Here is a 15,677-nt window from a genome sequence, read left to right as displayed (position 1 = left end):
TAAACATTGTATATGTCGTTTTTAGTATAAAGACATAACACAGCCCTGGGGGAGGCAGAGTGCCTGGAACTGTCTTGCTGAGCTCACCTTGGCAGGACAGGAGAAAATTTTTTATAGATAAGATAAAATAAACAACCTTGAGACTGAGAAATGAAGAGCCCTGACTCCTTCTTCAAGCACCAGACTGGGAAAAGAGACTTTGGAACTTTTCTCAGGGTCACTCTGACCAGCCAGAGATCCTGACAAAGATTAACCAAGGATTAATACAGAAATAGATGTTCTAATCTATCCTTGCAGTTCTGCTGGTCCCTAGGAAGGCTGGTGGGTGATTTATGTCCGTGTTCAAATATTTAAAGCAACAACAAATAGTCCCACACTTTATATTTCAGATAAACAATTTAATGGCATCTTCACATTGGTTTCACAATCTTATAACGTGCATATTTTACTCCTTGTGAAGCTGAAATCTTTTTAAATACAAGTAATTCTACTGAAATTTTAGAAGTTTCGAAACCATTTTAACATACTGAAAACAAAACAGTCTAAAAAGACAGGTCTAACAGCCATTAAAATGCAGGAAAAAGCAAGAGGACTTCAGGTAAAAGAACATTCATTTAACAGCTACATTTCTTCCACTAAGTAGTTATATGTTAAGGAAAACAGAGTAAATGTAAAAGAACAGAAGTTCTTTGAAACCAGAATTTCTAATTTCTAAGCCAGAAGCAGCTTTGAAACAACTTTCTGTGTAGTTCTATTTATTTCCAAATTTAAAATTGGCTAATTTGTGTCCCAACATTTTGAAGCACAAGGGAGGAAAGGTGGAAGATGCTCTGCAGGGGTTGCAGTTATAGATCTATAAAGTTTATATGTGTAAAGGAATGAACACAGTATTAAACACACTGAGTATGACAGAAAAATGCAACAAAGCACCAACTCTGAGAGAAAAACAGCCCTGCAAGCAATGCCAGGGCACTGGGCATTTCTGGATTTTAAGCAAAGAGCATCTTTACAGCATCTTTACAGCATCTTTAATTTTCCTTTTCCTGTCCATTTTGGAGAGCACAGTCCAGCCCGCCTCGCGCATCCTCCTCATGGTTTTGAGTTTCAGAGCAGAGCCTGGAGATTTCACACTGCATGGAGCTGGGCTCTAGGAAGGAAAATAAAGCCATCCTTTCGTTTCTGTAAACAATCTGATTAACTGCTTGGTTTAATCTTAGGAAAGGCTAACATACCTTTTTTGGTGCTGTGGAATGTAACTGTGAAGCTTGTGGATAATCTTTGTACAAATTTTTAAACATTTCTTCTTCCGAGACTATGCTCTAATAAATTAAAAAGTTACTTAGTCACACTATATTAAAAATACTTTTTCTTTCCCCCTAAGGATATTAGACTATGAAAAAAAAGATGTCATTATGAGGCATAACAGTTCAATAAAAAGAATGTTAATTATATACATACAATGACAATTCCAGAAAGAACCAATAAATTAAAAATATACACATAAATATTGGCTGGAATGTGGAAGCCCAAACTCTTTATTTCCATTCTCAGCCCCAGCAGTGAGAGCTGCTCAGAGCTGCTCAGCACATGATTTGTTCTCTGGCTCTTACCAGGAGGTCAGTGTGCTCAGAGCTGTCTGACTCAGTGTCCAGCTGCACAAGCACTTTCTGCTTTTTCCTGCTGCTCTGCCCTGCAGGCAGGTTTGTGCTTCTTCCACTCTGCATTTTATCCATTGGAGGAGTCTTTATAACACATGTCTGGGAAAGAAAATGTTTCTCTTTTTAGATTATATTTTATGGGGTAAGTATGGAATCTAAAGCCAAACTCAGGACCCAGTTGACAGTCTGAGTGTCCCAGAATTCACCTGAGAGAAATGGTGGAACTCTGATCTTTCCATCCAAACATGAAGCAAAGACCCAAACAAAGTGGGGTGGGGTGGAAATATCATTTTTTATATTATTTTTGTTGCCAAATGAGGAGAATGAAGGGGAAGCTATGGAAGAGCTGAGTTTCATGGCACATGGTATTTAAGTTCTCCGTGCTTATCTGCAGAAATTCAGGTTATTCTGAACTGTAGCCACTACATTGGACTCTATCAAACATCAAAGAAAATGGGAACAAACAAAACTGCAGGAAAAGGCTTTCAGAGAAAGATTGATAGCTACATCAAGATTGGTGTTATTTAAAATAGTCTTTTCACTAGAAGTGAAACTGAGAAGCATTGAATGGTCCAGTGCAGTCCTTTTTTAGACAGATAACATCAAAATGGTGCTGGATTCCATTGTTCCAATGTGAAAACCACAAGTGAACTCCTGACAGGGAAGAAGGGTGAGTTCTGCAATCAGGACTACTTTGATACTTTGACCATTTTTACAGCTGTATCAGCTTTTTTTTCTTTCATAGAGGAAAAGTGCCTTTACAAATGGACACTTTTAAAGACTAAGTAAATCAGTTCTAGAGACATTAAAAAATCAACAACTGAGCAAGAAAAATTACACACTGGGAGAGCCCTTCCAGAAACTGCTGTCTAATATCTCCATGGAATGGTGTGACCCTTTAAAATCCCTTCTTATCCCAGGGGGGAAAAAATCATCTACAGAGAAGTAAGAAATATAGGCAGAAAAATGCAACAAGAAAAATTCACTGTTAGGAGTTACAAAACTTCAATGTTGGACTGCCCAAGAGGCTTCCTGTACTGAAGGAGGCAGTTTTTATTTTTATTTTTTTTTTTTTTTTATTTCAGGAATATAATTTGGAGATTTTCTATTTTTACATGAATAGATTCACTGTATAGATCTAAACAAGGTTTAGGAGTCAGGAACATAAATTTGTATTTTCTATAATTTAAAAAGATTGAAGTCAAAAGCATTCCAATGTCTTTTGTTGAATGCAAATAAATTCTCATGGCACTTCAATTGATTCTACAAATACAAATATTACCAAATTGTAGAAGCAATTAAAAAGTTAAAGTTACCTTGTGTTTCTTTTCACTGTCAGGAATCACACTGCCAGAGTGCTCTTTTACAAGATTCTCCTACAAAAGAGTTATGTGACAGCAAGGAAATATTGATTTGAATTCAGTTGTTAAAAATCTTCTTGGTGTAATTACAGAGCACAGTCTACAATCGCAGACTGCTACAAAGTTCACACAAAAATATGACCAGGTTTGGTACAACCCCAGCAATCAAAAGTCACTGAAAAACTTTACAGTTTAGGGAACGTTTTTGCTTTAGCTAGTTAAAATTAACTAAAATAAAAGAGAGTTTTGCTTTGTTGTTTGTTTATTTGTATGTAATCTATAATCACAGACTGTTACAAAGTTCACACAAATACATGACCAGATTTAGCACAACCCCAGCATTCCAAAGTCACTGTTTTTCTGTTCAGTTTCATTTCTTACCCAGCTCCTCCCACAGCACAAGCCCAGGCCACACCTCTCACCCCCACTGCTCAGTGAAAAAAAAACTCCACCTTTTCTTCCATTTCTGCTCTCAGCTGTTCCTTAAGAGATGACAGTTCCCGTTTCAAACATGACAGCTCATTTTCCTACAAACCATTAAATAAAGGACAGGGTTAACTCTGCACAGCCCAGAAAAAGGAAAACAGTCCCAAGTGAGGCAGTAATTAACAGGGACACTCAATAGATACACAAGATAATTCTATTTGCTTTTCAGCCCTATACTTGAAGCTTTGCTTTAGCTTGTTTAACAAAGACTGAAGCACTGTAAGAAACAGGTACTTGATCAGAAGTGTTCAAGGTAATACCTTAAAACCTTTGGGAGAGCAGGGGTGAGAGGGCACAATCTAAATATTTAAAACAAAAGTTTCCTATTCAAACATGACACACTACCTGGAGGAGCAGACAAAAACACACTGCTACTGCAATTCATTTTTAGAAACATTTTGAGTTTTTAGTGCCCAGAATAAGATCTGTTGCAGCAGGTTGGGTGGGACTGCTACTGGTAAAAATTAAAAGCACACTGGAAGAGTTCCCAGAGAATGTCTCTGGTGGGAAGACCCCAGAGCACAGCAGGAAAAGAAACTCTCTAAGCAAACTGAAAAAAGATCTTTAGAAGTCACAAACTGACTGAAGATCATATCTTTTGTCTCTCTGTGCTGTTGGTGGGCAAGAGGGAGGGATTGGAAAAAAAGGTGTTTTAAGGATTTTTTTAAATTCCTATTACTCACTTTTAATTCTATTAATAATTTTTTATACTATTTATTTTGAATTTGCTTTACGCTCAAAGTGTTTTTCTTCTAATCCTTATCTCAACTCAGTCCTTGAATTTTTCTTTCCCCTCCTCTGCTCAACAATAGCAGAGAAAAATGAGTAAATGTTTTTTTTGTGTGTGCCTGCACTTAGCCAGTATAAAACCCCTACACAAGGACATCAGCCCCTTCACTGAATTATTGACTGTTATAAATGGAACTCTGCAACGAGTTAAGTTGCCAAATTGGAATTTATTAATTACAGCAAGCATAGGTAATAAGCAAAGCAGCGCTGGGGGACTGGGGAGTTGTGGGGAGTCCAACTCCACCAACTGCCGCACCCAGTATCTCACAAGTTCCCTTTTTATACTAGTCCATTTCCGTAGACGTGTTCTTCCCTTGGCGCATGCTCCAATTGTTGCTAGGGGGTCGTCTTCTACCCTCTGGTGGTCGCTGGATGAAGGCTTGAAGTCTTCCTCAGGCCTGTACTCTTGACCTCGGAGCTCTTGCCTTCCTTATATGGGGTGGTGTTTGGCTGGTTTCTGTTTCTCGGCTAGCTCTTCTTAGTTCCTAAAACCTTAGTCTTTCGCATGGTTAGTGTTTGCGCAATACATGGTTGAATTTAGCAAACAATAGTAACTTGATACATATTATTTTTAGGTTATGCGGTTATGTATTTCTTAATCATATGGTTGACCATGTATCTCTTAATTGCAATCATACGGCGCTGACCATGTATTTCTCAATCACATGATTGTCTATATTGGGTTTTAGTGAACAGGGCTATCCGTTACAATCCCCCCTTTTTCTATTTATCATTCTGTTCACTAAACCTTTGAAGTTCTTTCCTATTTAAGTCCAAATAGTCCTCTCCTTCTACGGCACCTAGAGATTTATACTCTGTTTTCATCATCTTCAAATGGGCTGCTTCAGATTGGGAGTTCACTAAGCTAATTATTTTATTGAATATTCATGGCCCAAAGGGCAACCCTAACAACAGCAAGATTACCGGTCCGGCAATGGTGGACAACAAGGTGGTAAGCCATGGAGAATAGTGGAATAAAATAATAATAATACCTAATTTATAATAATAATACCTAATAAAATAATACCTAATTTTGTTGGGATTTTCTCTCTTTCTCTCTCTTTTCTATTTGTTTGCATAATTCGGCCATAGTGTCTACTGCTATTCCAGTAGTATCTACATATGTGCAGCATTCCTCCCGAAGGGCTACACAAAGGCCACCTTGTTGTAAAAACAGTAAGTCTAACCCCCTTCGGTTTTGTAAAACTACTTCCGAAAGTGATCGGAGCGAGTTTACCAATTCATTAATAGATTTATCAATTTTCTCAAGATCCTCATCTACAGCGGCTCTTAAAGCCTTAAACCTCTGTTGTTGATGTACAAGAGTTGCCGCGCCTGTTCCTATCCCAGCTCCCCCAATGGTTAATAATGCCGCAGCCGTGCGGGCTGTAAAGGGTTCTCGTTTTTGCAAATGATGTTTTGAAATATGGCTTTGGGAGTACACGTATTCCCTGGGATGATAGATAATCCGGGGGACTATTATTACCTGTATGCAAAATTCATGGCTTTCATTAAAGGCTGTTATAGAGATACAGGGGGTCACGCCTAGGGTATTATATACCCATTTGGTATTAGCTGCCAGAATTAACCACTCAGCTGGTCTTAAGGTATCCTGCACCAATTTAGTTATTTGACACAAATGTTTCTTATTCCCTGGAACAGTTCCAATACATCTCCCTTTTCCGGTTACTTGTGATAGGGTAATTCCCGGAGTCCTATCCTGCCCTTTTTCCACAAACATCGTGCAAGATTAATCCCATTTTCAAAGTATGTTACCTCCCTCGTCAGCCGAAGTCACTTCTACCTGTTCTACCTGTGTCTTGTTATTTTCTATTTCATTCTCTACCCTTCCTAAGCTATTACCTGAGTTTGCTATCACATGGTTGGGTCCAACAGGTTCGGGGTCATAGGGAACAACTTCCATTTTAATGAGTATCATCCCTCCTTGATCTCTCCCTGGTTGCCATATTTGGATTCCCCAGGTTTTTCCTATTAGCCAGCCTGGGTAATCTGGCTGAGTGACATTCATATATATATATAAACTTGCATGATCCTGAGTATCCCCTCCCAAAATTGATCTGTCATATGCATATTGTGGAGGGGTACACCCCGGAGGGCCTCTTCCAACCTGTAAAAATCTGTCAGGTCCTCCCCCTGGGGTGAATCCCTGAGCTATTGTTTCACAGCCCCAATATCTGCAATAATTATACCCTGGGTAATTGCAATAGACTTTTCCAGGGTTAGAGGCTGGGCACATGTAAAAACCGATGTAGGAACCGACACTTGGGAGCGTAGTTCCCCAGGAGGTGATTAACTGCGTTAGGTTTACTTTAAATGAAGGGGGTCCCGTTAGTGTGATGTTACTGATCACAACCTGATCTTCCCACCTAATTAATGACCATTTAAAGGGCTCGTGTGTTTGAGAGTTACAATTCCCAATAGTTAACATTATTAAAAGTATTCTAAAAATTCCAAGGTAGTTTTTCCAATTGTCATAGCGGCTGCCATAATTTCCCTGTTCCAAATTTTGTTGTTTCTGATATTGTTGCTTTTGCTTAGAGTGGTCCCGAGTTTGTTCAGGTCTTATTCTAGGGCCCTCTCCCCCACAGTTATCAGCCCCTCTGCCTCGCCCATCAACTCGGTTGCTGCGAGCTATGGGGTGATCTGTCTTCTCGGCAGCAAGGGTAGTCTTCAGGAGGAGGTTTGTGCCCCTTTCTCCTAATTCGTTGGAGGTATCTAGACCACTTAGTGTCTTTCACCTGAGGAGCTAGACAGCTCAGATCAGGGATCCACCTCAGGCAAACCCCTGCAACAATTCTCGTTACGAATGGTGTTGGTTCGTTTGAGTGGTAACAATAATACTGGGGGTTTATTCCTTTAGCATAAATGCTCCACCAATTCTTGGAGCCTATTTTAAGGGTCCCAGATATTATTCGAAGTGCCAATGTCTGTTCAGTTAATTTTTGCTGTGTGTAATAACAGTTATAACATGTTCCCCTAGGGGAATAGCCGCTGCGACAATGGGTTCACCACCTTTCATTACATATTATACAAATAATACAGACAAATGGATTACAATTTCTCCAACACCCTTGAGCATTACATATAACCCTTATTTTGAGTTCGGTAATCCTTCCCCTTCTTCGATTATTTCTCCCGACTTCCTATCTACCAACAGAAAAGTCCGATATACCCAATCCCAATATTCATACATACACCCAAGGTCACTTATTACTTCTGAATTTGTTATAGGTATTCCTCCTTCTCATCACAGGGATCGTCTTTCTTGACTTCTGGACAATCTGTATTGCTTAAAGGGGAATTTATATCAAAGTCTCCATCCTCATGTTTTCCATTTACCAGTTTCACTTCCGTTGTCTTCAACAACTCCTCTTTAAAGACAGCTTTAAGTTGTTGCCGATCACTTACTCTCATGGTTTTTCGTGCTTTAAAGATTTTTTCTGAGGTTCCTCTGTGCTATTCATCTTAGCCCTTGAGGTCTCTCGGTATTTCACTCACTTCCTACTCATAGTTCTTTGTGTTTTTGGTCCACTGGTCGGGGTGGTTCTATTGGTCCTTTTATTTGGCTCACATGGATCCAGCCTTTTTCTATGGTTCTAATTGCAGTGTCCGTTGTTAGTAAGGCTTGGTAGAGTCCCTCCCACTTTGGTGTGAGGGGGCTCTCCTTCCAGCTACGGACCAGGACCCAATGTCCACGCTCTACCTGATGTAATGCAAGATCCAAAGGAGGTCTTTGAGCAGTCATTCCCTTTTCCCATAGGGCTCTCCTGATTTCATTAATGTTATTATTATGAGTTGCTCCTTCTTTTATTTGTGCTATAGCCAATATAGCAGGAATCAATTGCTCTAAGTTCCCCACTAGTTCAATTGCTGCCGGAAGGGTCCTGTCTCCCAATCTCAAAGGTATCACCAAAAATCCTAGCAATAGGTTCTATAATTAGCTGGCTAAATACATAATCATAGCAAGGCAAGTGAATCAATTGTCTCTCTTTCTCTTCTCCCTTAGTTATTCTCTGTCATGAGTTTTAACAACAAGTGTCAGGTGTTATCAATTCCAGTTTCTGGAATTGCAATTTTATAGTCAGCTGCTGGAAAAATTTTTTTTTCTTTCCTTTTTTTTTTTTTTTTTTTTTTTTTTAGGCTGTTTCCATCGTTTTGGAAAGTCACAGCCACTCCAGGGTGCTTAGTTCCTTCTTAATAAATCAGGGTTAATATAAATCGTGTTTTAACAAAAATTTAGCTACTATTTGAACTGTAGCTCAAACTGCTGGAAATGCTTCTAACTTACTGAGGTAATTGATCTATTATTACTAACAAATATTTTTACCGGTTTACTTTTTAAACAATTCTATAAAATCAACCTGGGTCTTTTCAAATAGCCAGTAGGCTTTTTGCATCCTCCAAAGGGAGGGCTTCTTAACACTTTCTTATTTACCTTTTAACAGGTAAGATACCCCTGGGTAATTTATTTTCCAATTCCAAATATCCCTATACGTGATCACAAAAAAGTCTTTGTTTCCCAGTGTGTCTGTCTATACAAGTTATCTAAAATCTAATGTGCCACTGGTTTTTGGCATCATAATCCTGCCATCAGGAAAAACCCACTTTTCCTCCTTAAATGTTGCTCTTAATTTCCTTATAGCTGCCAATTAAGGTCGCTCTTTTTGCTTCTTTATCAGCCAAATTATTTCTCTAACTTTAATATCCCTCCCTCTCTGGTGTTCTTTTACATGAACTACTGCTATTTTCTTTGAGCCTTTTAAAGCTTCAAGTATCTGAATTATCAATCTCCCGTGTATTAATCCTTTCCTTTCAATTTTTATAAGTCCCCTTCCAAGTTTTTCTAAAAGTATGTACTACACTAAAAGCATATTTGGAGTCTGTATAAGTAGTCCCTTCTCGCCTTTTTAGTATTAATAATGCACAGAGTAATATATAAAATTCACAGGCTTGTGCTGACCAGGAGGGACTAAGGGTCCAGACTCCTCTATCCTAAACTTTTCCCACTTCACCTGAATGCCCACCTGTGTCATTAATTTCTAGATTATCTTCTTCAGTTAAAGAATGAATTTTAAGTTTTCCTTCACAGGGTGTTATCTGTAATTTTAAGACTGTTATTAGATCTCTGCCTAACATATTATTCCCGGCCTCTGGCATTAACAACAAATCATTTACTTCAAATTTGTTATCTGTTTCAATTTGCACTCCTTTTATTACAGGAACAGGGAAAGCCTCTCCCGTAATTCCGATTATTGAAACTCGCTCACTACTTATCTCACATCCCTGGGGTAATTTTGCCACTGACAACTGAGAAACTCCTGTATTTACCAAAAATGCAAGTTTTTCGCTCTGAGGACCTACTCTTAGCTTTATCATCAAGGCCTCTTCTGGGTGTAATTCGGTCCTCTTCATTAGCTCCCGCCCTCTCTGATTCTCCTGAGAAGTTTTCTCATCCCGGATCCTGACCCTACACACTCGTTTGAAATGTCCCTTCCTTCCGCAGTAAAAGCAGGCTTTAGGCTCCTTCGTCTCAGTTTCCTGACCATTCCCTTTCATCCCAGTGTCCTGACTATTCCCCTGTCTTCGCTTTCCAAACTCATTCCTTCCTAACTCCTTGTTTGTCTCCCTTATGGTTGCAACCAAGTTGTTGCTTCTGGGCACCCTTATCTCTCCGTACGAACACGCGCTGTACCTCCCGCAGCAATTTATCCTCCATCTTGCCAATTATCTACCCTTTTCCAACCTTCGTCTACTTTCTTCAACTTCCATCTAATATAGAATCCTTCCCATGCCTATGCTATAGAATGCATCCGCAGCAGTGCCTGCCTAAGCTGTGAGTCTGGGTCTAGTGGGAGAGGGGGAGCCTGAGGGGGGGGTAGAGGTATTAGGGGGTCCTCCTCAGGAGAGTCCCTCTTCTTCTTCTCCTGTTTCTTTCGTTCCGCCAATTTAAACACCAATGTATCTGGTTGCTTGACCCATATTGCTAATCACTTTCTTCTTGACTAAAGGGTTTTTTACTGATGGGCCAATATACACTTGTAAAAATTTCTTTTCTCCCCAAATTTCAACACAATAGTGAATCGTCTTAGCTTTATTCTTCTCCTTAGTGCCCGGAAAATGTCTCCAATTTTCTAATGTCTCCAATTTTCTAACATAAACCCCAACGAACCATCTTTTGGCACCGGAGAAACCTAATGAAAATAGGGGGCTTGCTTTTCCCCTGTCCCATCCTTTCGGAGTGCCTCTCACACACAAATCACCACTCGCTTCCCCTTGTTCGTGGCCCACGTCCTCGCAGACTAATGGGAACCGCACTACTGAGGGTCCACACTCACTTGGGGAATCCGATTGTCGGTTCCCCTCTCATGCACACCTCACTTGCTCGCACTCCAGGATCCCTCGCCCTCCACAGGCTCATCTGGAGCATTCTTCTGTCCATCCTTTAACCGGACGGATCTCGTTTCTTCCGGAGTGCCTTTGCGTTCCGGGACCCAAACTTACGTGTCCTGCATCTTCGTCCGAACCCTGTGCACAGAAGATTAACGCGGTTCACCGGTGTCTCCCTTTGCTTATTACCTAAAGTTTTAGGTTCGTCGGTGGACGTATGGTAGGAAGGTCAGATGTTGGGCCACCTGAAAATGGGGTGGGGCGCCTCCCAAACACCGTCGCTCCCTCACCTATGACCATCCGAGTCACGGCACCAAATTGTTATAAATGGAACTCTGCAACGAGTTAAGTTGCCAAATTGGAATTTATTAATTACAGCAAGCATAGGTAATAAGCAAAGCAGCGCTGGGCGACAGGGGAGTTGTGGGGAGTCCAACTCCACCAACTGCCGCGCTCAGTATCTCACAAGTTCCCTTTTTATACTAGTCCATTTCCGTAGACGTGTTCTTCCCTTGGCGCATGCTCCAATTGTTGCTAGGGGGTCGTCTTCTACCCTCTGGTGGTCGCTGGATGAAGGCTTGAAGTCTTCCTCAGGCCTGTACTCTTGACCTCGGAGCTCTTGCCTTCCTTATATGGGGTGGTGTTTGGCTGGTTTCTGTTTCTCGGCTAGCTCTTCTTAGTTCCCAAAACCTTAGCCTTTCGCATGGTTAGTGTTTGCGCAATACATGGTTGAATTTAGCAAACAATAGTAACTTGATATATATTATTTTTAGGTTATGCGGTTATGTATTTCTTAATCACATGGTTGACTATGTATCTCTTATTCACAATCATAAGGCTGACCAGGCTGACCATGTATTTCTTATTCACAATCATATGGCTTTCTATATCGGGGTTTAGTGAACAGGGCTATCCATTACAATGGTGAACTCAGTGTTTTTGTCACAGGCATCATGATTAGCAGAGACTGAAATGCTCACAAGTCCTTGAGCACCAAGTCCAGAGGAATGAAAGACTCACAGACCACATTTGCAGCAGTCAAACACCGCCCTGCTGCTGGTGCTGTTGAAATAGAATCAACTTACAGACCCCATCACAGAACTTGCCTCTGAAGTAGCAAATCAAATGAAAAAATCCACCAGGAGAACAAAAATACAGAACTTGGCTGGCTTCATTGCTTCCTCAGAGCAGCAGAAAATGGAGATGCCCAGAGGTATTTTGCACTGCTGCTGATCCCACTTGGAGCCCAGCCCTCTGCAGAGTCCCAGCGGGAGCCCAAGCCCAGCCCAGGGAGCTCCCAGAGTGTCCTGGAGATTCTCTTGGCATTCGGTCAGGCTTGCATTGCCCAGCAAGTCCCCAACAAAACCTCCTGTTTTCTTGGGTTAGAACAGGCACAATGAAAAACTCAGCAATGGCACAACTGCCCAGGCCACAGGGAAAAGAAAGGACAAGTTGTCAAGGAATCCAAACATTTGTCTTGCTTTGCTGCAGAAGTTGTGCTGCACTCACGGTGTGGAAAGCCAAGAGAAGCTGCAGCTGGGGGCACATCTTGTGACAGAAGCTGCACCTCGTTCTGCAGGAAAGGTTCTTGAAAAGGGCAGACAGGACTAGCAAGAACATTTCTGGAAAAGTGAAACAGCTTTCCAGAAGCGAAATGAAAATGGAAAGGAACAATCCGAGACGTTTTCCTCTATTTCTGTGATCCCCCTTTCCATGTTGCACTGCTTCTCCATGCCATGAATTCCAAATGCATCTCACCTCTCAGATCGATGACTTAGCGAGTTTTAGACACTCTGTAAAATACCATGAGCTACACACAGTTTGCCTTGCCCTGGTTTTGTTGGAAAGCAATGCTGGAGCAAAAAGTGCAGTGCTTGGGTTGGGCACAAAACCTGCAGGCAGGGTATGTGCCCCGCCAGTGTCTGAGCCTCAGCAGGGACAATGCACAGCAGCGAGCAGGGGATTTGCTGTGCCCTGTGCAGGATTCAGGACTCTGGATCTGGGCTCAACACAGTGAAGTTCCCGTGTTTGGACAGACTCAGGGGCTGCCCCGAGGGCAGCGAACTGGAGAGTTCCTGGCTGGGAGAGGCCCCAGCAGAGGAGGGGATCTTGTCCCTCCTCGAGGCCCTTTAAGGGTCTTCAGGCCCCTTTGAAGTGGAGGTTTTCTCTTTTTAGTGTTTTTTTGGGGGGGATCCCGCCACTCCAAGGGTGTTTTTCCCTTCCCATTTTAGGGTGTTTGTGGGGCTGCAGCCACACAAGCCCCTTTCAAGGGGGAATCATGATGGCTTTAAGTGACATTTTTATGGGGCCCCCACTCCAAGCCCCTGTAGGGGATGTTTTGCCTCCCAGGGTGATTTTTGGGGTTCTCTCTTCCATCGCCGCTTTAAGGGCCACCACCATGGTTGGGTCCCACTATAAGCCCCTTAAAAGGGCAACACCACTCCCGTTGATTCCTGGGGCAGGGCTGTCTGTGCAGCCCCACAGGTGCCAGGGGCTCTGCAGGAGCTGGCAGAGGCTGCCCAGCAGGGAGGCCATGGGGCACAGAGCCCCAAGGCTGCTGTGGGCACCACGGCACAGGGGCCGTTCCCAGCCGCAGTGCTCCTGGCCTGGGCTGGGCCTGCACAGGGGCTGGGCCACCATGGCCGGGCCAGCACAGGGCCACAAAGGGGCCACGCAGCCGCTGCCGGGGCTGACAGCAAGGCCAGGCTCACAGAGGGAATTGCTGAGCATGGCCTGCGCTGGTGTTAAGAATAAGAAGCTTGACTAGGCCAATATTCAAGCAGCAATCAATTTATTATTTAATATGGTAAAGTGTGAGCAATACAGCGCTGGGTACAGTGGGGGAAGTTTTCCCTCCAACTGCACGCTGATAATTGAGGGTTACAGGTATTTATAGGGGTAGTCATCAGCTTTTTTCAGCAGTTTCTATTTCCAATTTTTACTCATCAGCAATTTTTATTCCAAATTATTACATCACAATTCTATACACTACTGTGATTTAAATTTCTCAGGATGTATCTCAAAGGAGTATCCCCAGATGGTGACGGTCCAGTTTCCAAAAGAAGAAAGACGAATCCCATCTGCTGGGGTCCAGCTCCCCAGGTGTTTGTCCACCTTTTAATTGCAGAGACTATAAATCTCATAACAGTGATGTCCAGCTTCCCTTTGGTCGAAACCATAAACCCTTGAGGTGATGTTCATCTTCCTTTCTCAAGCTGTTTTTCTCTGCTTCAATAAGGCGTGAGATAGGCATATTTCCTTTATATATATTCCAAAGCTACAGTTTCAAGGATACAAGTAATATTCTAAAATTTTACTTCAAAAGGTTATTATTGCAGAACTCTTTATGGATTACACAAGCAAAAAGCAACATCTTTAACACCTTAATTCCAATGTTCCTAAATCAACCAGGGTTAATTGCAAACAAAAGATAGGTTCAAAGGCCTTTTTCCATGCTTTATTTTCCTCAGTTATTATTAGAATTCGCAACTATCCCATTGTCAGTGTCCACACATTTTGCATTCACAAGTACACACGTCACCTGTTTGTACCTGACATGAAACACAGCTTTGCATCTCACAGTCCCCCCTCTGCTTGTATAAATTTTCATTTATCTTACTCATTCGTGTCTGGGCTTCAAATCTGGCCAAAACTTTGGAAGCTTTCTCTTTTTGGTCTCTTTTCTTTAATTTCATTATTTTGGTTATCTTAGCTCTTTTCTCAAATCTACCAACTTCTCCGGTAGCCAATTCCGAGTCGGTTGCTGGAATCTGCATGCTTTGAATAACTGAGTGGATTAGTCAGATAAAACATGGAATAAGGCAAGGTAGAAACAATAACCCATCTAATGAGCACAATATCAGGAACCCTATTTTCTTCCACCAAGTTCCTCCTCCAAGCATCTGGTCCCACCATGAGGCTTGAAGAATGGAATTCCGTTTTTGGACAGGGACATGAGCCACTCCTTTGATCTCTCCTGCCAAACCCCAGATGGTTTCTCCGTAATGATCAATCTCCACCTTTCCATCTACGGGGCAGTTCGCTGTAAGCTTTTTGTCCACAAATCCAATATATACAATTTGGGGCTTTCCATGGGTCATTTACACCCTCAGGTTTTAAATTTTCTCCAACCCAGTATAATTTGCCACCCATAGTGCACATCTTTAATTGGTTATGGTCATAGCACACTTCACTAACATGGGAATGTGACATGAACATTGATTCCATTTTTCCCCCGATCTAGACAGTATTATTGCATTTCTCACAGACAGCTGGAGCAATAGGCTCTGATCCTGCAGCTCGCTCGTGGATTATGTGGAGTTCAGGAGTGAGGCTAAGGCCCATTGCCTGGGATGCAATGATCAATACAGTGAAATAATCCTCAAAGGGTTTAACTCTCTACCTCTCTCAAGGCCCCTTGGGTTGCATCCAAGGGCTGAGATGTAGATCTTCTTGGTAGCAGAGTTTATACCTTGGGATTTAGTCACTGATATCTTTTGTTTCATTTTTGCCTTTTGCCTCATGAGCCTTCAGATCTCTATTTATCGTGGTTGTGGCCCGATTCTTTTTAATTTAGGCCAATTGGCCCCTGAGTTCGGGGCATGTGCAAGTACAATAGGGTTGGTGTATGTGCCTCCCCCTCTTCCGGCAATACTTGGCTTCCTGCTATCTTATGCTTTAATTTGATTCTCTATTTTTTTCATTTTTTTCATCAATTACAGCAGAGAGCATTAGAGATCTGTCCCCTTGGTAGGTTTGTATACCAAAATTCTTCACACTCTATACACTTAAAACAATCCCATGGATAACACTTACAGTTTAGAGTAGTACATTCTACCTCTCGTGAATACAACTGGTTTTGCAGCTTAAGGTAGGAGCGTTTTTGTGACATACATCAGTCTTTTTTTACCTTGATTTTCAGTTCTCTGGGGGTAGATGCAGTTCTCCACTGGGATTCAACAGACGTCTCGTTGGT

At 41.9% G+C, this 15,677-nt stretch overlaps 1 long non-coding RNA gene across 2 annotated transcripts; it reads right to left on the bottom strand.

Moving 5' to 3' along the window:
* Nucleotides 1–377: 377 nt before the first annotated feature.
* Nucleotides 378–3,183, bottom strand: LOC134420456 (uncharacterized). Of its 2 annotated transcripts, XR_010028358.1 has the most exons (4): nt 2,975–3,183; nt 1,611–1,757; nt 1,233–1,319; nt 378–1,147 (listed from the first exon to the last, which is right to left on the bottom strand). It is a non-coding gene; the product is annotated as an uncharacterized LOC134420456 (long non-coding RNA). The 2 variants fall into 2 exon arrangements; XR_010028357.1 differs by lacking the exon at nt 1,233–1,319.
* Between the last annotated feature and the right edge of the window lie 12,494 nt (nt 3,184–15,677).

The sequence above is a fragment of the Melospiza melodia genome, chromosome 7, assembly GCF_035770615.1.
Source record: "Melospiza melodia melodia isolate bMelMel2 chromosome 7, bMelMel2.pri, whole genome shotgun sequence".
NCBI classification, from domain to species: domain Eukaryota; kingdom Metazoa; phylum Chordata; class Aves; order Passeriformes; family Passerellidae; genus Melospiza; species Melospiza melodia.
This window is presented reverse-complemented; position numbering and strand designations above follow the sequence as displayed.